This window comes from Schistocerca americana, chromosome 6 (assembly GCF_021461395.2).
Source record: "Schistocerca americana isolate TAMUIC-IGC-003095 chromosome 6, iqSchAmer2.1, whole genome shotgun sequence".
NCBI lineage: Eukaryota > Metazoa > Arthropoda > Insecta > Orthoptera > Acrididae > Schistocerca > Schistocerca americana.
In genome coordinates, this window is record NC_060124.1 from 15943077 (window position 1) to 15964552 (window position 21476).

The 21476-nt window shown below is 39.6% G+C and overlaps 1 pseudogene; it reads right to left on the reverse strand.

Moving 5' to 3' along the window:
* Positions 1–342: 342 nt before the first annotated feature.
* LOC124620450 lies at positions 343–460 on the reverse strand (annotated as a pseudogene).
* Between the last annotated feature and the right edge of the window lie 21016 nt (positions 461–21476).

The window sequence follows — 21476 nt, forward strand, 5'->3', positions numbered from 1 at the left end:
ACAATAGTAATCCTATTTAAAACAATAAAGATTAACTTTCTTGAAAGGGGCAAAATCTCAGAGCTACAGAAGTTAATTCCCCAAATGAACCAAGAGTCACTGGGCCACTAGCATTTGCTTACCACGAAAACTAAACTAAACTCTGTCCGAACAGATGTTGGAAGGCCCAACGGCACCGATCGGCCACCATGTCATCCTCAGACCACAGGCATTACTGGATGCGGATATAGAGGGGCATGTGGTCAGCAGACCACTCTCCCGGCCATATGTCAGTTTTCGAGACCGGTGCTGCTACTTCTCAGTCAAGCAGCTCCTCAGTTTGCCTCACAAGGGCTGAGTGCTTGCCAACAGCGCTCGACAGACCAGATGGTCACCCATCCAAGTGCTAGCCCAGCATGACAGTGCTTAACTTCGGTGATCTGACGGGAACCGGTGTTACCACTGCAGCAAGGCCGTTGGCATTTGCTTACCACAGACGTAGACAATTTTATGGTCGTTACATCAGTCAGAGAAGCAACAACTTCCAGCACAAATAAGACTCAGTTTAGTCCTCAGAGGTCACTAACACATGTATCAGTCTAGAACACATGACAATTAATTACAGGCATGGCTGAAAAAATAAGTAGATATTGAACAAGTTGTAATTAAAAGAAATTTTAAAACACACAAATACAGCACTCAGATAATGCCAAACAGAGTGATGGGGAACCATAGGCAATCCAGCATAGTGGGAGCAACTTTAGCGTGGGAGCACATGTGTAAATCAAGTAGCAAGTACCTTATCCCTAAAGGGCAGAACAGACTGTGCCAGAAAACTAACAGCACTCCAACACTCACATCAGCAACTATGCCAGGTTAATATAGGGTAAACTGGTTGTGTCGACATTAGGCCCAAGCATTGCTGACCGACACCACTCTATCGACCACAAGCTGATTAGACAACCATGGGCGTGTAAGCTCCATGATCATCTCATTGTACATCACATGTGCCTCTTCTCTCTCCCTCGCTGACTGCGGCTGAATGACTGCCCATGTGTTCAACAAGCTGCTCCATGGAACTACAACTGAAGACCCAACTAATAGGCAACCGAAGCGCCACCTAGCGACTGAAGAGACAGATCGGATCAGTAGGCAAAGGTGTAAAAACTTAGAATGAGCAAACATGTCTCAGGAAGATTGCACTGAATGTTGGCATATGGTGTCAGCAAGAGCAAGAATACACATGGGAGGGGTTTGATAGTCATTGACACTCGCATTTTAGTTCTTAAGTTGCTCCATGCAGTTTGGTGCAATATGCGATCCTTGGGACACATAATCCAGATTGACGAATGGCCGTAATAGCTTCTGATGCACTTTGAGATCCATTGTCTCAGCAATAAGCGTTATGGTATGTTCTCCGGTTTTGCACAAAACAAACCGTTGTGACAAGTCACCAGTGTAGGAATTCGTGTGGCAGTGATTACAAATGATATTCAAGTACTGATGCCACGAATCATACAAATATCAACTAATACTTAATTAACTCTTGTACACACAATGTAATCAGAGTACACTTTACACTGTAGCATCACACGTGAGAACAATGGTGGAACAGCACATAAAAGACAATCATTTCCAAAGAGGCTCAATTGTTCATTGTTTTTTGTGTTGACATTGGTGATCACTATTGATATTAGCAGTCGACGACACAACAACCTTTTACACACTGCAGCCATAGACTTCTTCTATGGAATGGAAGCACTTGTCAGGGAGAAACTTTTTCAGTTTGTTTTCAAATTTTGTTTTTCTGTCTGTCAGACATTTTATATCATTGGATAAGTGATCAAAAATTTTGGTTGCAACATTGAACCATAGTGGATTGTTTACAACTAACTTCATGATTGAATGAATATAGTGTGAAGCAGCATTCAAATAGGCCCACTCATTAAGCTTATATGAATGGCTTATTTCAATAGTGGTACAATTGCAATTAATAATCCAAACAGAAAGAAAGGTTCACCTCTAGCATGAAGCCATATGCTTGGATATTTCTGGTATCTCAACTGCAGATTTTTCAGCACTCATTTAACTTTAGGACTCTGTATCTCACACTGAACAAAAATGGACTTGTACCACTATTGAAATAAGACCTTCACATCTACAAGACGATCATTGGTGAGAACCACATATTATTCTTATAGTACATTTTTGGGCAACGAAGACTTTCTTTCTTAAAGATCACTTATCTCAGAACATTATTCCAAGTGACATTACTGAATGAAATTATGAAAAATATGTAAACTTACTGGTTTGTCTTTTCCGAAGATTTGCTATAATTTTAAGTGCAAATGTATATGAACTAAGTTGGTTTAGGAGTTCCAAAATTCTGTTTTTTCAGTCCAAGTTCTCATCTGTATGGACACATAAGAATTTTGAAGTTTCCACACTATTTGACATTACACTTACCATTGGGATAGTATCTCTGCATGTGCAGACCTGAATATGTTGTGTCTTTTTAAAACTGAACATGAGTTCATTTGCAGAAAACCAGTGAATGATAATTTTAAGAACACTGTTTACAAATTCTTCTGTTACTGTACCCATGCTTGGATTGATTACAATACTAATGTCATCTATGAAAATAACTAATTCTGTTTTTTTTATATTAGATGGAAGATTGTTTATGTATATGAGGAACAAGAGCAGATCTAAGGTTGAGCCTTGAGGAATCCATATGATTTCTCTTCAGTCAGAATAATGTCCCTGAACTACACTGGTTGAATTACTAATTACAACATTCTGAATTCTTTTGGTTGGATATGATGTTATCTATTTGTTGGCTATGCCATCAGTCCCATGGTCCTCAGTTAATCTAGGAGAATACTGTGTGATTCACAGAGTCAAACGCCATAGATAGGTCACAGAAAATACCAACCAGCGCTATTTCTTTATTTAATGCTTGTAAAATTTGGTGAGTGAACATGTAAATCAAGTTCTCAGTATGGCAACTCTTCTGAACTGCAAACTGTGAGTTAATGGTTTAAATGGTTCAAATGGCTCTGAGCACTATGGGACTTAACATCTGAGGTCATCAGTCCCCTAGAACTTAGAACTACTTAAACCTAACTAACCTAAGGACATCACACACATCCATGCCCGAGGCAGGATTTGAACCTGCAACCGTAGCAGTCGAGCGGTTCCAGACTGTAGCGCCTAGAACTGCTCAGCCACTCCAGTAGGCTGTGAGTTAATGAGGATATTATTGCTGCTAAGGTGAGATACTATTCTAGAAGACACCACCTAGTCAAAAGTTTTGGAAAATGATTCTAGTAGTGAAACAGGTTGATAGTTATTGACGTCTCTCGGGTCACCTTTCTTATAGAGGGCTTTAACAGTGGCATATTTCAGTCTCCCTGGAAAAGTGCTTTGAGGTAGTGGTGCATTACATATTTTACATCTGACTGTGCTTATTACATGAGAAAAATCTTTTTTGATGGAGAATATATAATTTTCCTATTTTCAGAAGGAGAAGTCGGCAACACATTCTTATGACTGAATTTTAAGAGTTTCTTTTTCATAATGATGTTGTGATTTGCTCTTGAAATGTTTCTCCCTATATTTTCTACTGTATTTAATAAATGGTTACTAAACATATTTGCTTTGACTTATCATTTCTAACCCTTTCCTTCAATTCAGTAGTGATCTTATTCTGTTCTTTGGTCACTTTTCCTGACTCTCTTATCACTATATTCTGTATAGCCTTGAGTCTGTTGTTGGCAGCACTGATATCTGATACTGATTTTTAACAACGTTTCTTTAGTAATTTTAATAGCTTTTATAGTGTGGAACTACTGCAGAATCCCTATTTGTTCCTTTCACTGTATATTTTGATCCTTCTGGTGACCTTTAGTTTTTCGAATGGCTGTTTCATATCCTTTCTGATTAGCTTATGTGGAAAGCTATTTTAAAATGAGGCATCCAGAAGAAAACTGTGGTAAATCAAATTCTTCTTGTAAATGAATTGTTGTTACCACCTTGTTCTCATATTTAACCAAAATATTGTTGGATTAAAGAAAAAAGTAGAGTCTCACAAAAGTAAAGTAAAAAATAATGGTACCATTTTTCAACAAGAAGAATAAAGTAGATGAGCTCCTGGTTTGTTTAGATGACATTGAATCTGATAATGTAATAGATATACTGTGCCTGTCTGAGCATCACATTGTATCTGATGTGGAAAAGGTAAATATCAGTGGTTATAAACTAGCTGCACATATAAGTAGAGAGAATAAGGTGAGAGGAGGAGTTGCCATATATGTCAAAAGTTATCACTGTGTAAGAAGCTTGTTGTTGTTGTTGTGGTCTTCAGTTCTGAGACTGGTTTGATGCAGCTCTCCATGCTACTCTATCCTGTGCAAGCTTTTTCATCTCCCAGTACCTACTGCAACCTACATCCTTCTGAATCTGCTTAGTGTATTCATCTCTTGGTCTCCCTCTACGATTTTTACCCTCCACGCTGCCCTCCAATACTAAATTGGTGATCCCTTGATGCCTCAGAACATGTCCTACCAACCGATCCCTTCTTCTGGTCAAGTTGTGCCACAAACTTCTCGTAAGAAGCTTAGATATAAGGAAGTTTTGTCTAGAGCAACATATAGAAGCATGTGCCTGTCAACTTAAACTGAAAGAGGGTTCTTTTATAATTGTAATAGTATATAGGTCCCCTTCAGGAAACTTTCATTTATTCCTGGAAAACTTGGATGCCTTGTTGTGCTATCTGTCAGATATGGGAAATTATTTGTGGGGACTTCAATGTTAAGTGAAAGAGTGTAATAGGAAGAATGACCTGTAAGTCTTGCTCGGTTCTTTCAATTTGACATCTGTCATTGATTTTCCTACTCAGGTAGTAAAGGACAGCAGCACATTGATAGATAACACTTTTATAGACCAAGGTAAGTTTAAAAACATAAATTCTTGTCCTTTTGAGAATGGCCTTTCTGATCATGGTGCTCAGCTAGTTACAGTGTATGACGTAGCTTCATTCAGTAATTCAAAACTACCCTCCAAAGTTGTGCATTCAATTAATGACTCAATAATTAGAAATTTCAGGGAAAATCTTCAGCAGTTGAACTGGGATGTGGTGTACAAGGAACCCAATGCTAATTTAAAATATAATTTATTTCATGATACACTTGCAAGAGAATTTGAAGTTGAGCAGTTAGACTGGGATGAGGTGTACAAGTAATTCAATGCTAATTTAAAACATAACTTATTTCATGATACACTTGCAAGAGAATTTGAAGTTAAAACTAATTATAAGAAACTATGCAAAAAACTTTGGCTTACTACAGAAATAAAAATATATTGTAACCACAAAAGTGAGCGGTATCTAACAACAAGAAAGAGTAATGACCCAGAAACAGCCAAATATTATAAAAACTACTGTGCTACATTAAGAAAGGTTATTAAAAAGTCCAGAAGCATGTGCATCATGTTTGAGATTAATACCTCTGATAACAAAATCAAAACAATTTGGAATATTATTACAAGGGAGACAGGGCAACCAAGAGTACAGGATGATGGCATTACCATCAAAGCGATTGGAAACTTGACAAACAACAAGCCAGAAGTTGAAAACATTTTGAATAATCATTTTTTAAATGTGTAGCTCTTTGTTGTACACGAGCTGTGCCGGTGAATGCTGCAGGTCTGCTTTGACTGCCAATCACAAGCCTAAGAGGATGAGCAGTAACGCATTTGACCATGTAGTGCCAGCACACATTGTGTGTATGTGGGAGCAGCCACATAGGCATAGGTTTTCCCGGATAAAGATGCCGTAAAATATCTGCCCTTGATGGTAGCGATATTGTGCATTGTGCTGAACTTTGGAATCCAACCACCTAGAGTGAGCTTTGCAACTATAGCTGTCATGTTACCTTCAACTAAGATGGGCTCCCATGATCAGGTAATATGGTCCACTAAGGTTACCAGGTTATTGGCATGGAACCTCAGACCCAGTGCTTCAAGTGCCAGGACGAGGGCCAGTCGCCAAGTACTGCTGCAATACAACAGGGTGTGTCAAGTTCTCCGGCGAGCACGACAGCCGCGCGCATGCGACTGCAGCAGAGAAGTGCTGCCAGCTTGCGGCCGGTGTTGTGAACTGAATGTCGCCAGCTGGTACGGCTGTCTATCTTTTTCAAGCCAGTGGCGGCGAGACGGCCGTGGCCGCCCCGATGCAGCGGAGAAGATGGCAATGACGATGGGCACAGACCAGTCCAGCTCAGCTGAGGGACAGTTCAGAAGTGGGGGACGAACGCCCAGTGGCAGAAGGATGGGATGGATCTCGCGCTCCCAAGAAGAACAGTGGTGTCGACTTCCGCACTGCTGTGGAAGAAGCCACAGTGGCTCTGAAAGCCATCATGATGGCAGAGAGGGCCGCCTTCGCACCGCCCTGGCTGCAGAGAAGGGCGAGGTCTTGAGGCAACAGCGTGTAGCCTTGTCCAAGGCCGGTGATAAGCTGTAGGGGTGCAAACTACGGCAAACGCAACTGCTCTCACGCAGAAGAGCATTAGGGTGCCTGTCTCTGCGTCCGCCCCAGCAGCACCGCAGGAGGAGGGCGTCAAGAAGACATCCGTCGCCTCAACACCAACAGCAATGATGCCAAAACCCACTGGATGACGAGCATAGAGGACGGAGAAGACAAGAAATCAGCGTACATTTTCCATGCGAGAGAGAACGGCCTGCAGTTCTCTGACGAATCTGCAGCACAGTACGCCAAGCAAGCAGAGCTGGTCAAGGAGCAGCTGCAGAAAAACTGTTCCACACAATAAATAAGAGACGCCCACCAACAGGTAGCTGCCGTCCTTCAACATCAGCCTAATGATGCTGTGCGAAGTTGCTAACGACAAGGTGCAGCAGAGGGCTCAATGCAGCAGACTGTACTGTCGCACCGGACTCCTTTCACTGTATTGACCTATGGTTCTGACATGTTATCGATGCATGGTACCTATTACTAACAAAACCTACCCTTGCATGACTTGTCACAGGCAACAAGTAATCCGCTATTGCTCTTACTACCTGACCCTGTTATCGCAGAAGTTTTTTTCCCTTGGCTCTTGAATTGGCACTTTTTCTCCTCTGCCCTTCAAACCATTAGCCTTCGTTCAATTTCCGACCCAATCTATCTCCAGATGAGTGTGCATTAATGGTTAACCTTACGCAGATGTATGCAAACAATGCAGTACTCACATCCTATGAGATGTCACTTAGTGAACACTAACCTTTATGCAGAGACGGCAGTAGACTTTTTGTTTGGCCAACATGCTGGCGTGGGCATGGAGGGGCTCCACTTCTTTATAAAAGAAAATGTAACAGAATCCACTTGAGCAGGAAAGGGGGCTCACAAGTTCCATATGTACACGCCCAAATCTGGCTGAAGGTATGATGAATGATCCTTGTGGACCGAGGGTGAGGTGGCCAGTTTTACTCTGCTGACACCTTGTTGCTACACACTAGTGATATCAAGGACACAGTAAAACTTCTGCTCACACACACCTTTATTCACACACGTCCACTTTTACAGTTATCGTAGAAATATATCCGCTGCAGAGGGCAGCACAATGTACAGACTTTACAGAACACCAACAGATGGCGTAGGAGTCTTCATTCCCCGACATCCTCCCCACCCTGGTCCATCTCGAGGGGGATGACCAGCTGAACTGGTCGACAGATCTTCATACCATCTGGCTGGCGGAGGATGATGCACCGTATTTTACTGTCTCTGCCATGCCGCACTTCTTCTACCACAGCCCTCTTCCACAAGTGCCGTGGTTTGCTGTCTTCTTGCAGCAGAACAACCTCTCCAATTCTCGGTTTCCTTTGCGAAGGGTATCCCTTCACCTCATGATATTGTCTTAGCAGCAGGAGGTATTCTGTCTTCCACCTGCGCCAGATGTCGTCATTGACCTTTTGTCTGAGTCGGAACTCCTTGGCAAGATCCTTTCTAGTTGCTGGCTCTGGCCCACATGGAATTGTTACTAATTTCCCACCATTCAGAAAGTGAGCTGGCGTCAATGCAGTGTCGCTCTCTCCTTGACTGATGGGTCGTGAGTTTATTGCGGCTTCTATGCTGATCAAGGTGGTGTTTAAGCTCTCTTCATCCACCTGGGAGCGACCAAGGACTTTCCTCAGGCAGCGCTTGACTGAGCCTATCATGCGTTCCCACCAGCCTCCCCACCAAGCCGCACGTGGTGGTATGAATTTCCAAGTGATTCCATGGTGGGCACAGTAGAGCTGTACGTCAGTATGCTGCATGGTTTTGAAAAGCTCTGCAGTTCTGATTGGCTGCATGGAATGTTGTAGCATTGTCTGAGTAGACAGTGACTGGTAGGCTCCTACGTCCTGCAAAGCGTTGCATGGCCATCAAAAATCTGTCAGTGGACATGTCAGTTGCAAGTTCAATATGAATGGCCCGTGTTGTTGCACATGTGAATAGGACCATGTAGGACCTTTTTGTTTGATGTCCAGATTTGACATATAATGGTCCGGCAAAATCAATGCCTGTTACTGCAAATGGTCTTGAAGGCTGAACCCTGTCCAGTGGTAGTGGGGCCTCCATCTCTTCATACCGGCGACTGTGTATTATCTTGCATGGCAGGCAAGAGTGAAGAACTCTCCGAACAGCTTGTCGTCCTCGCAGAATCCAAAATTCTTCTCGCAGTTCCCCTAACACAATCCGCACACCGAGATGATGCAGTCTTACATGTGTGTGTCTGATGAGAAGCTCAGTGAAATGGTGACGTCCATCCAATATAACTGGATGCTTCTCTGAGTGTGACAGTGCAGCACATTGCAGCCTACCACCAAGACGAAGGATGCCATCCGATATAAAGGGATTGTATCGAGCAATCTTTGATTCCATGGGCAATTGTTCTCCCTTACGCAATGCAGACAGTTCACTAGTGAATAGTTCCTCTTGAACTCTTCTGATCCAGTAGGTCCGGGCATTTTGTAATTCCAAAGCACTAAAACTGCCGGAGATTCTATTTTTGTTTCTTGTTGTGCTGATAAATCGAAATACAAAGGCAGTTATATGCAGTACTCGCCAATATGAACTAAACCTTGCAATGTCCAGTAGTGGTTCAGTGATGGTGATCAGAGTGACATTTGCTCTCGTTTTGGCTTCTGGCATTGATGGAGGTGGGGCTGAGATTTCCAGTGGCCAGAACTGCTTGTCTTCTGAAAGCCATGGTGGGCCACCCCACCAGATATCAAGAGTGGCCAGCAGATTTGCTTCTAGTCCCCGCGTGAGATGATCTGCAGGATTTTGGCTTCCCGGACAATGCCTCCATTGGCTGGGTATGGTGTATGTCAACATCTCTGTCACACGATTACAGATAAATGTTTTCCATTTGTTTGGATCACTCCGTACCCATTCCAAAGTGACTGTTGAGTCGCTCCACAAGGTAGCTCTGTTGGCATCAAACCCTGTTTCCTGGCAAAAGTAATGAAGGAGTCGTGATCCGACCAATGCAGCAAGTAACTCCAACCTGGGTAGAGTTACCTTCTTGATAGGAGCCAGTCTGTTCTTGCTACAGACAAGGTGCACAGTGTATCCAGTTTCAGTAGATGTCCTTATATACAAAACAGCGCCGTAGGCTCTTTCAGATGCATCACAGAATACATGCACCTCTGCAGAGCCACCTGTGCCCAGCGCCCCTATCCATCTAGGAATATGTAGTGATGACAAGTGATGAAGCTTTGAGACCCATGAGTGCCAACGACATGCAAGATCTGTGGGCAAAACTTCCTCCCATGTGAGACCCCTCAGCCATGTGTCTTGGAAAATTATCTTTGAAACGATCCCAACAGGAGTGAACACACCCAGGGGGTCATAAAACTGAGCAGCTGCTCGAAGAACATTTCTCTTGGTAGCCAGTTTGTCCATTAGATTTTCAGCTATCTTCTCGTAGTCACTACAGATAGAGTCATCTTCTGTGTTCCAATTAATTCCTAAAACTTGGGTTGTGGTCTTTGTTTCAAGGCCTTTGACATCCCATATTGCCTTCAGATCATTCGAATTAGTCGCCCATTTGGACAATGGAAGACTTATCTGCTGGAAAAGTTCTGTCAGTTCATGGTAAACAGTTGCAGCGGTGTCGCTGTCTCTAACACTGGCTACGAAATCGTCCATGAACACTGACTTGTTTACAAGTCCTGAGGATAGTGGATATTTTTCACTATTTAGTACTGCTAGCTCCCTTATGGCAGCTGACAACAGGAATGGGCTTGGTGCAAGTCCAAATGGCAAACGTTTGAAGCGATATGCAATCACGTCATTTGTGGTCATGTAGGCACCACTTCCAGCTTGCTCAACACGATACCAAAGGAACCTCGTGAGGTCTCTGTCTTCTTCTTTCAACGTTAACTGCAGGAAAGCTTGGTCCACATCACACACTAATCCCACTGAAGTGTGCGGAATCGTAGTAAGATTGCTAGAATATCCGGAAGTAAATTTGGTCCCTTTTCGAGGGCATCATTCAGCGATAGAGACTCTGGCTCATGTGAGGATGCATCGAAGACTATTCTATACTTCACACTTCCACTGATGCATTTCTTCACAATGTGGTGTGGCAGGTAGAATGTGTTTCCAGCAGTACAGTCCTCAGGTGCTACCTCTACCTGGTTCTTCTCAATATATTTCGACATGGTCTCGTGGTAAATGACCTTCAACTCTTCATTCCCTCGCAGCTTGTTTTGTAAGGAGCGAAGACGCGCTTCAGCAGTTGTTCGGTTGCAGGAGAGAGGCATATCCTTCTTTCGAGGCAGAGATACAACTCTGCGGCCAGATTCCACACAGTATGATTCTCGGAATTCCTGATAAATGGGGTGGTCCATGGGTTTTAATGCTCGCTCTTGATGTTCTGTTATCCCGATTGTCTCCAGGTCCCAAAATCGGCGCACTGACTCATCAGATATATCACTGCAGCTGCCCTGAATAAAGTTGACAGTTGCTCTGCTGACGGTGGTGCTAGATCTGTTTCCACTGAGAACATATCCAAAGATTGTTGGGAGAAGAACCAATGATGGTGATACGTTGATTGGTTGTTCCAAAGTCACGATTCTCCAGTAGTAATCAGCTCCAATCAGGATCTCAATAGGTAGATCTTCAGTGTCTCCTTTAGGATCTGCGAGTGGTGTACCACCCCTCAAGGCCATATCTCCTACATCTTGTGGCACTGTTGGTTGCTGTGAAAAATTATTTGTGCTTTCAAAGGCTGTTACTGATATGTGGGAATTAGTGGAGCACCCCATCATATTAAACTGCACCTTCTTCCTTGAGAGTGATGAATTGTAACTGGATTCGAAAGTAGTTATCTCGAGAGTAGTGCTTCCAATGACACTTAGTTGGAGAGATTCGATCAGTGAATAGTGAATGAAACTCGATTGACTCCCTGTGTCCAGGATGGCACGTGTCTGTTTGCTCTTACCAGTGGGTCCTGTGATACTCACACGAGCAGTCTGCAGGTATGTGAAGTTAGAAGTCATAGTTTCAATTTTATTTACTGTTGTGGTATGGCTACTGCAGATAGAAATGTGATGCTCCCCCTTACATTTCGCACAGGACGCCTTTCCCCGTTTGAAACACTGATTTCTGTTGTGGCCACGTCTCAGGCATAGAAAGCAACGGTTCATTGTCTTGAGGGCGTCGATTCTTGCCCGCAAGCTTGCAATCTTTTGGCAGTCTTGGCCCCAGTGCCCTCTTTCGCCGCAATACACACAGAAGGGCTCTGAATTCCGTTGTTTCTTCTTGTCCCTCTTCGTTTTAACCTTTACGTGGAAGGCAGATGCTGTTGGTACGTAATTTTCGTGTGGTACAGTATCTCCACGAATTTTGCGTGTGTTGATAGCTCCTTCCACCTCTTCATTTAAGAACTCCATAAGGTGGGTGAGGTTCCCTTCTTCAATCTTTTGCCTTCGGGCATGAACAAGCCAATTTTTGCAAATTTCTTCAGGAAAGGCTCGAAGAAGTTTGGGTGCAAGCACTCTCCCATAAGAATCGACATTTTCTCCTAGTGCTCGTAGTGCTTGGATGCGCTTATGGCACTCAATGTAGGTGGAATTGAGAGCCTCTGGACTGCCTGAAGTCGAAGTGTTAAGATTCTCCAAGAAATCCAGGTGACTTTGGATAATTCTGTTCCTATCCCCATATTTGGATTTCAAAATTTGCTTAGTCTGCTCATATGTATCAGCTGTAACAGCAATGCCATCGACCAAGTCCTTAGGTTCCCCATCAAGGTAACCACGGAGGAATACATGCTTGTTCATTGTTGACACCATCGGATTCTCGTCTATGGAAGCTGTGAATTGCTCCCAAAATCGAGGCCAAGCTTCTATATCCCCTGAGAATGCGTGCAGTTTGATAGTAGGCAATTTTATGTCCATACAGGCGTGTTGTTGAGCCGCTGACGTCACGTTTCTGTCTCCTGAGTGCGCTCCTCCTAGAAGGCCTTTCGCCTTTCGGAGGGCGCGTTTGCATTTATCAGTATATTCCTCACAAGCTTCCGTGTCGGCTTCGTATTCAGAGTCATCCAGCAAGTCCTGTATTGTATCGTTGAGTCGGGTCAACTCTTGTAATGTTTCTTGTAGGCGTTCCTGGAAGTGTTCTACTTCTCCTGCAGCTGTAGAACCATCGAAGGCGTTTATTTGGCTGACGAAACGCGTCGCATTCGATCGCAAGGTCGTCCGCTTCCGGCGCAGCCTCCCCAAGTTCGTAGCTACTGCTTCTGCCATGGTGAGTTGGTGGTTTTGCTTTCTGTCGTGAGAGTGCGTTCAAGGTCAAGACACCCCGTCAGTTGGATGCTATCGCTAAGGGATGGCGCTGTCCTCGAGTGTGAACCGTTAGCAGCCCCTAGTGATGTTTGTAGTTCTCAAGAGATGGCGCGGCCGTGCAGTTTTCAACCTCCGCGACCTTTAGTAGTGGTCGCTGTTGCTAACAGATGGCGCTGCAGTCTACCAATACTTCAGCAAGTCCCCGTTGTGCTTTGCAAATAATACGCCAACTGCCCTCTATTGCTCTGCCACCAACAAACATGCATCAAGTAACATCACATACAAATCAATCGTCCCGCAGTGTCCTTTGCTACAGTTTCAGAGCAATGCCGCAACTTATCTGTGTGAGCTGAACGTGGCGTGACGTGACCGGATTTTGAGATTGAAGTCGCTCAAAACCTTCTCCGCCGGCGTCGAGTCCTCTTTAATGTGTAGTAGCACTCTATCTCTTCGTGTTCTCCCGGGTTTCGGCACCAAAATGTTGCTACACACTAGTGATATCAAGGACACAGTAAAACTTCTGCTCACACACACCTTTATTCACACACGTCCACTTTTACAGTTATCGTAGAAATATATCCGCTGCAGAGGGCAGCACAATGTACAGACTTTACAGAACACCAACAGATGGCGTAGGAGTCTTCATTCCCCGACACACCTGCTACACTGCTTTGCCCATGTGTGACAATCTCTATCAGTCCTGTCCTTGTTCCTCCATTAGCGTATCTAATTCCTTGTCCAGCTCTTGTGCTTCTATGATATGATCCCATCGTACTGCTATAATTTTGGTTCAATTTCTGGACAAATAATTGTCGACAGTGTTCTTTCTGCTCTCACTTGGTTGTCATCAGTGGTTAACTGGGAAATGAAGTCCACCTGTCTGGTTTCTCGGGGCGAGCCCTTGAGTGATCCTTTTTTGAATAGTGCTGTGGTTTGAGTGTGGTCTATGAAAACTGTGAATTCTGTGCTTTCCATACAGTCACAGAAATGCTTGACAGCCGTGTATATTGTTTACAGTTCCCAACCTATTATGCTCAAGTTCTTTGGTTCTCTATTAACATTGAGGAGAGGAATGCCAGGGACTGCCATGTGCTATCAATGTGCTGTTGTACGATGGCAGCAACTGCCTCTTAGCTTTCATCTAATACAATGGTCATAGGCGCCTTTTTTTTGCAGATGACTCATTACTACCATCCATGTGGCATACTCCTTCACTGACTCAAATGCCACAGTTGCTTCCAAATTTCAAGCACCCTACTCATATGTGCTGTGAATTTTCCTTTAACCTGTCTGGTCAAGGCCAATGGTCCTAGCAGATGCGTCACATGTGGCAGGTGGAGGCGGTAGTATTTAACCATTCCCCAAAATCTTCTAAATTCTTTGAATGTCCTTGGTCACGTTCCTTGCTGGGTCGCCCTAACTCGTTCTGGAAGGGGTAGGACGCCTGACGTCGACATCTCAAACCCTAAAAAGTTCATGCTACATTGCCCAAAAATGCACTTGTGTTTATTCACCACAACCCTTGCTTACTGGAGTCATTCAGAAAGTTGTAGCAGGTGCTAAGTATCCTGTGACAGTGGGTGAAAAAAAACAGGGATATCGTCCATATAACAGTATATCCCTCCATGCTGTGTAGTCCTTGGTGGGGGAAGCCCTGTCATGTCTGGACAGGATGTTTTACACCATGTGGCATATGTGAATACTCATGTCTACTGGAGCGAAGAACTTGTGTTTTCGCACATGCACATTACTAAAAGCTGTCGCACCCACCAATTCACCGTTCATGTCCTTTATGTGTGGAATGGGGAACCTGTAAGTGATGGTACTGCCATTCAGTAGCTGGTAATCTCGACACAGTCTCCATGACGAGTCTCTTTTAGGCTCCATGTGTAGAGGAGAGGCCCATTGGCTGTGTGAGGGATGCATATTTCCATCCTTAGCCTACGTATCAATGTCTGCTTCAGCTGCAGTCAACTTCTCAGGTGTGAGGTGATAAGGTCTTAAAGCTACTGTTTGTCCTGCTGCCATTTGGATAAAGTGTTGTGTTTTTGGTCTTCTTTCAAGTTTGTCAGTTGGTCGAGTGGTGAGGCTAGGGAATTCTTTCAGGATTCTTTGGAATTCTTCCTGTTGCAACATGCTTACAACAGCAGCTTGGGGCACTGGGACTCCTCAGATATCCACAAGTACATGGTAATGATATAGGTTGTCTGGACCAAATATTAAGTTCTTCCATGTCTGTAATTAAAAAATTCCATGTGATTAGTTCCTTTACGCCAATATCAAGGTTCAGTTTCTTCTCGCCATGTGTTGGAATGTATGTGTTGTTAGCTGCTGTGATGTGGAATGAGGTGCCCTTACTGTTGTGTTGAAAAATTGCCCTTGGTAGAACACTGACATCAGATCCTGCATCCACTAAAAACTTCAAATAGGATGTTTTATTTGTAATTAAGTGTTATTTTGATGTTGTTTATGACCAAGTGAAACGAATACGGAAGTGTCTAGCGGCTACAGCATTGCCCAATGTGTGGTGTCTTCGAAACTAAAGGTTTCAAAACCAGGTATGGCAGTAATGTAATTTCAGCACTTATGAATAATGTCTGCACCTGGAAGTAGATTGTTTTTGTAGGTTCTGGGACACTAGGACAATTTAATAAAAAAATAAAAAATCTCTCATGACTGCGTCACTCATGATTTTCTTATTTTTCACAAAATTGTCCTAATCTCCCAGAAACAACAAAAACAGTATACTATCCCTATTACCTAATAATAATATAATACAATAAAATAATATAATAATAGCAATAATAAAAATCATTTATTTAACATACATTTCCCATAGGGGAATGTAATGTCATTAAATAAATTAGAGAATTAACTGTTATTTTAAAAACGATTTTTAAAAAAGACATTTTTACATCATTTTCTTAGCCCCAAAAATAGTCCTATTTTCGACTTTCGTGAAAACCGTGTTTTTTAAATTTATATTAAAGAATAAGTATATACATTTATTTACTTTCTGCTTTAGCAGCAATAGGATTATTATGAGTTGTTGTTTATAAATGTTTATTGAAGGAAGATTTATTTATAGATTTACCACATTTACAAGTAACAATTAATTAAAATATATTAATTAACAAAACTAAATTTTAGTAAATTATAAATGGACAACAATAAGAAAATAAAAGATGAATTAGTTAACAATGGTAAATTGTATTGTTTATGTAAGTAAATTGTATAAGTTAACAAAAGTAAATTTTAGTATATTACAAATGGACAACAAAAATGGACAACAATAAAAAATAAAAAAATGAATTAGTTAAAAAAGTACATTATTTTAAAAATTTCCCATTGTGTATGTAAGTAAATTATATTTGAATGTATTAGTTAACAAAAGTTAATTTTATTAATAATTAAATGGACTACAAAAAATTGACAACCCTACTATTTTCATGTGTATTAAATGGAGAACGTAGAGCAAAAGAAATGTACTAAATGCTGTATAGTTAAAGACATTACAGAATATGGAACAAAGTTAAATAAACCAAGATCAATTTGTAAAAAGTGTATAAATAATGATCAACTTAATAGAAATTATTCAAACAAAAAAATTAAGAACGATAACACATTGAACAGTACAAATGATGTAAAAAAGTGTACTAAATGTGAAACAGTAAAAAGTGTAACAGAATATGGAAAAAATTGGGTAAACCTAGATCAATTTGTAAAAAATGATTAAATAATGATCGTATTAGCAGATATTCTATTAAAATGGCTACTATGCAGAATAGTATGGAAGAAATGCAGGACAGAAACCAACAAAATGAACAGAATTGTATGGACAACAAAGAACAAAATGAACAAATTTGTATGGACAACAATTTATGTAATATTGAAAAGAATTTAGATTGTTTTGCATAAAATGATGGAAAGATACTATCAATTTGTAGAGATTGTAGAAAATTAAGAAGGTCAGAAAATAAAAAAAACTAAAATAGATTACCCAAATCTAGGTTTTTTGTTGTGGTATAATTCCCAGTTGTCTAACAGAAAATGAACAAATCCAATGTAAAGATATTAAAATGAAAATTTTAAGAAATTTATTGTTGAGATTTTAGAATATAATCAAACACATAAGTTTTTAAACATGTTGATGAAGATGACAAAAAAATTATTAGAAAATCTTAGTCAGTCCAATTTGGATAATCTAATATATATTAAAAAAACGCTATATCCGTAAATAAATACATCTGTTTCCATAATTATGCAAATAAATACATATGTTTCCTCAGTTATGTAAATAAATAATTAATTTACTTAGTTATATATACAAATACATCTGTTTCCTTAGTTGTGTAAACAAATACATCTGTTTACTTAGTTATGTAAACAAATACATCTTTAGGAATAATTAATTTACTTAGTTATACAAACAAATACATCTGTTTCCTCAGTTATGTAAAACACAAAGATAATTGTATACAACAACAATAAATTAAACACAGAAAATATGCCAAATTGTTATTGGTTGGAAGAAGAAATTAAAAATAAGAATATAGGTCTAAATTTCAAGATTAAAAGTAAACAACACCAAATAAGAATAAAGAAACACCCGTGTTTGTAATCTAATTTTTATGTGCATATTACAAGTCGTCGGTGATTGACCGACATTTAATTTGCTATATATTTTTATGTACCTAAATTAATTGTTTCGAAATTATCTGGGATAACTATATTATTCTGTTTAAAAAAGTCTAACATTAATGGTGGATATTCGTAATTAATTCCAACTACATGTATTTGCGAATGTAATAATTTCCAAAATTATAACGATGTCGAATTAAATTTCCATCTTCTGCAGAATAAATATGGTAAACATTATATACTAAATAGCTAAATAATAACAGATACCATTCTTTTTCTATAGTTTTCTTAGTTATGTAAACAAATACATCTGATTCCCAAGAAGCAACATCTTAAGGATTAATTAATTTATCCATTTAATCTAAATAAATTCATTTAGATAAAGTAAAATTTGAACATTTATCTAATCACGGTAAAATACTGGGGTTTAAAGATAATGAAGAAAAACATTATATTTATTAATGAATCTAGTTTATGCTATTTAATTTTAAAATCAATCTTTCTCCAACTTATTAAAAAATCTATAATAGTAAATGGAAGAAGGCAGAAACGCCAAAAGTGATCTACTTTTTAAGAATGAAATGCATTACCAAGATATGCGAGAAAAATTAAATAGTTTGTTAGATGAAGAATACCATATAGAATGTTTAGATTTAGTTTTACTTAAAAATGGTTGTGTAAAAATTACAGTTTATGGCAAACAATAAGATGCTTTTGTAGAATTAAAAGATTTAATTAAATGAAGTAGAAACAAATATATAACCAAGATTCTTAAAGCAATTTATAAATGTTATTTGGAAGAAAACGATTTAGATTCTAATGAAGAAAGCGACGTTGATTTTGATAAATATTATAAAGATGATTTTCCATATAAAGAAGTTGTAAAAGAACGCAATGGTGGACGAATTTACAGAAGAAGGATATATGTGGAAAATCATCTTTATAATATTTATTCTCTTAGACAACAGGGAATTATACCACAACAAAAAACCTAGATTTGGGTAATCTATTTTAGTTTTTTTATTTTCTGACCTTCTTAATTTTCTACAATCTCTACAAGTTGATAGTATCTTTCCATCATTTTATGCAAAACAATCTAAATTCTTGTTAATATTACATAAATTGCATATTTTTAAACAGTTGTTGTCCATACAAATTTGTTGATTTTGTTCTTTGTTGTCCATACAATTCTGTTCATTTTGTTGGTTTCTGTCCTGCATTTCTTCCATACTATTCTGCATAGTAGCCATTTTAATAGAATATCTGCTAATACGATCATTATTTAATCATTTTTTACAAATTGATCTAGGTTTACCCAATTTTTTCCATATTCTGTTACACTTTTTACTGTTTCACATTTAGTACACTTTTTTACATCATTTGTACTGTTCAATGTGTTATCGTTCTTAATTTTTTTGTTTGAATAATTTCTATTAAGTTGATCATTATTTATACACTTTTTACAAATTGATCTTGGTTTATCTAACTTTGTTCCATATTCTGTAATGTCTTTAACTATACAGCATTTAGTACATTTCTTTTGCTCTATGTTTTCCATTTAATACACAAGAAAATAGTAGGGTCGTCAATTTTTTGTAGTCCATTTGATTATTAATAAAATTAACTTTTGTTAACTAATACATTCTCATATAATTTACTTACATACACAATGGGAAATTTTTAAAATAATGTACTTTTTTAACTAATTCATTTTTTTATTTTTTATTGTTGTTTATTTTTGTTGTCCATTTGTAATTTACTAAAATTTACTTTTGTTAACTTATACAATTTACTTATATAAACAATACAATTTACCATTGTTAACTAATTCATCTTTTATTTTCTTATTGTTGTCCATTTATAATTTACTAAAATTTAGTTTTGTTAATTAATATATTTTAATTAATTGTTACTTGTAAATGTGGTAAATCTATAAATAAATCTTCCTTCAATAGACATTTATAAACAACAACTCATAATAATCCTATTGCTGCTAAAGCAGAAAGTAAATAAATGTATATACTTATTCTTTAATATGATTTTAAAAAACACGTTTTTCAGAAAAGTCGAAAATAGGGCAATTTTTGGGGCTAAGAAAATGATGTAAAAAATCTCTTTTTTAAAAATCGTTTTTAAAATAACAGTTAATTCTCTAATTTATTTAATGACAATACATTCCCCTATGGGAAATGTGTGTTAAATAAATGATTTTTATTATTGCTATTATTATATTATTTTATTGTATTAAATTATTATTAGGTAAAAGGAACAATAGATTGTTTTTGTAGTTTCTGAGAGATTAGGACAATTTTGTGAAAAATAAGAAAATCATGAGTGATGCAGTCACGAGGGATTTTTTATTTTTTTTAAAATTGTCCTAGTGTCCCAGAACCTGCAAAAACAATGTACTCCTGGAATCGGATGAAACATGCTGTTCATTCCCTGTGTTTGACTGTCACCTCGATACCCTCGTCCATTACTGTCCAGGAAACCTGTTGCTGGGAGTGCATGCATAGAAGCTGCTGTGCCTGTGAGCTGAGGACGACAGAGCAGAGGTCAATGCAGGCATCTTCACATGTCGTGGGCCAGGGCGTGCCACTGTGAGAGGACGATTTCTTATAACTTCGCGTGGCACTTCTAACAGGGGGAAGGTGTCTTGACAGCTACAGTAGATGGTCAGTGTCGAGGGCATTTGGTAACTTCAGGCAAATGCCGGGATGGTTCCTTTGAAAAGGCACAGCCGATTTCCTTCCCAATCCTTCCTTACCCAAGCTTGTGCTCCGTCTCTAATGACCTCGTTGTCGACGGGACGTTAAACACTAACCACCACCCCCACCATTTGGTAACTGGCACTGAGCCTAGAAAGTGTAAACCTTGTTGCCAAACTGGCGGTAATACCAGCACCAACTGCTGTCGTTGTTTCATTGCCATCCATTGTCTAGTTCTTCTTCTTCCTACTGTCTGCCTTGGAATTGCTCTACCGAGCTCTCTGCTCGGCCGCTTCTGTCAATACGTTCGGTATGGGGCACCAATGGTCGAATTAATGCTAACACACTGTTCTTTAATGCAACCTGCCATGCTTCCAGCTTTGTCTACCAACAGTTTTAGTGAACTGTTATTATCCATCGCTAAGATAAGTCTCATGCACTCTGGAAGCCTGCTGAGTCATAGTGTATGGAAGGACTGCTCGGAAAGTAGGTCGGATCCCACTGGTTATTGCAGTCGCATAGTAAGTGGGTGGGGGATGTGTTTGCTAATTCCTCATCCGCCATTGATCTGCAGAGCCTGTATTCTGGTGGTTGGACAATGTTTAATTATGCAGGCTTTATGCACTGCATAGCTATGTGTGTATAAGGCATCCTCTACTATGATTGTTTGAGTCTCAGTTAGGTGAGTGACTACATAATGGAATTTTAGTCTGTTGTATTTGACATTGTGTTGTTAGGAAACGATGTCCACATCCAGGAACCAGAGTTTTGGTTAGTGAATGCAGAACACAGGTAAGTTAATCTCTTGTGCATTCCTACCTTGTGTGGCCAGTTGTAGAGGATGTTGTTCTGATGTAGTATCTGTTGTACTATCTGGTGGTTGCGTGATGTTACCACTGTCCTCTGTTTTGGTGCTGACACTGTTGCCTGAAGGCATGTTGCTGAGTTCTGTACAGGATCACAATTGCAGGAATGCTAGCTGAAGTGCAGTAGGTGCATAGTAGGTACACTGGTTGATATTTCTATACCTTCACTTTAAACAATACCCCTCTAAAAAGTACATTTTGTTCTACATAAAACTGGTAGGCCCTACACCTGAGATTCAAGTAGCAATGAACTACCTATAGAGGAATACATAACAATAACACTAAAAAATATATAGGTACCTGTTTATAAGAATCCTGGAAGTAGTGGTCATGGGCATCCAGGTATCACGGACTTCACATTGATGTTACCAGCAACATGCTGTAGTTCTGCAGGTGAGATGATGTTAATTTATCTAGAAATATTCGTCTATTATTTTCCTCTTAAGAATATAGT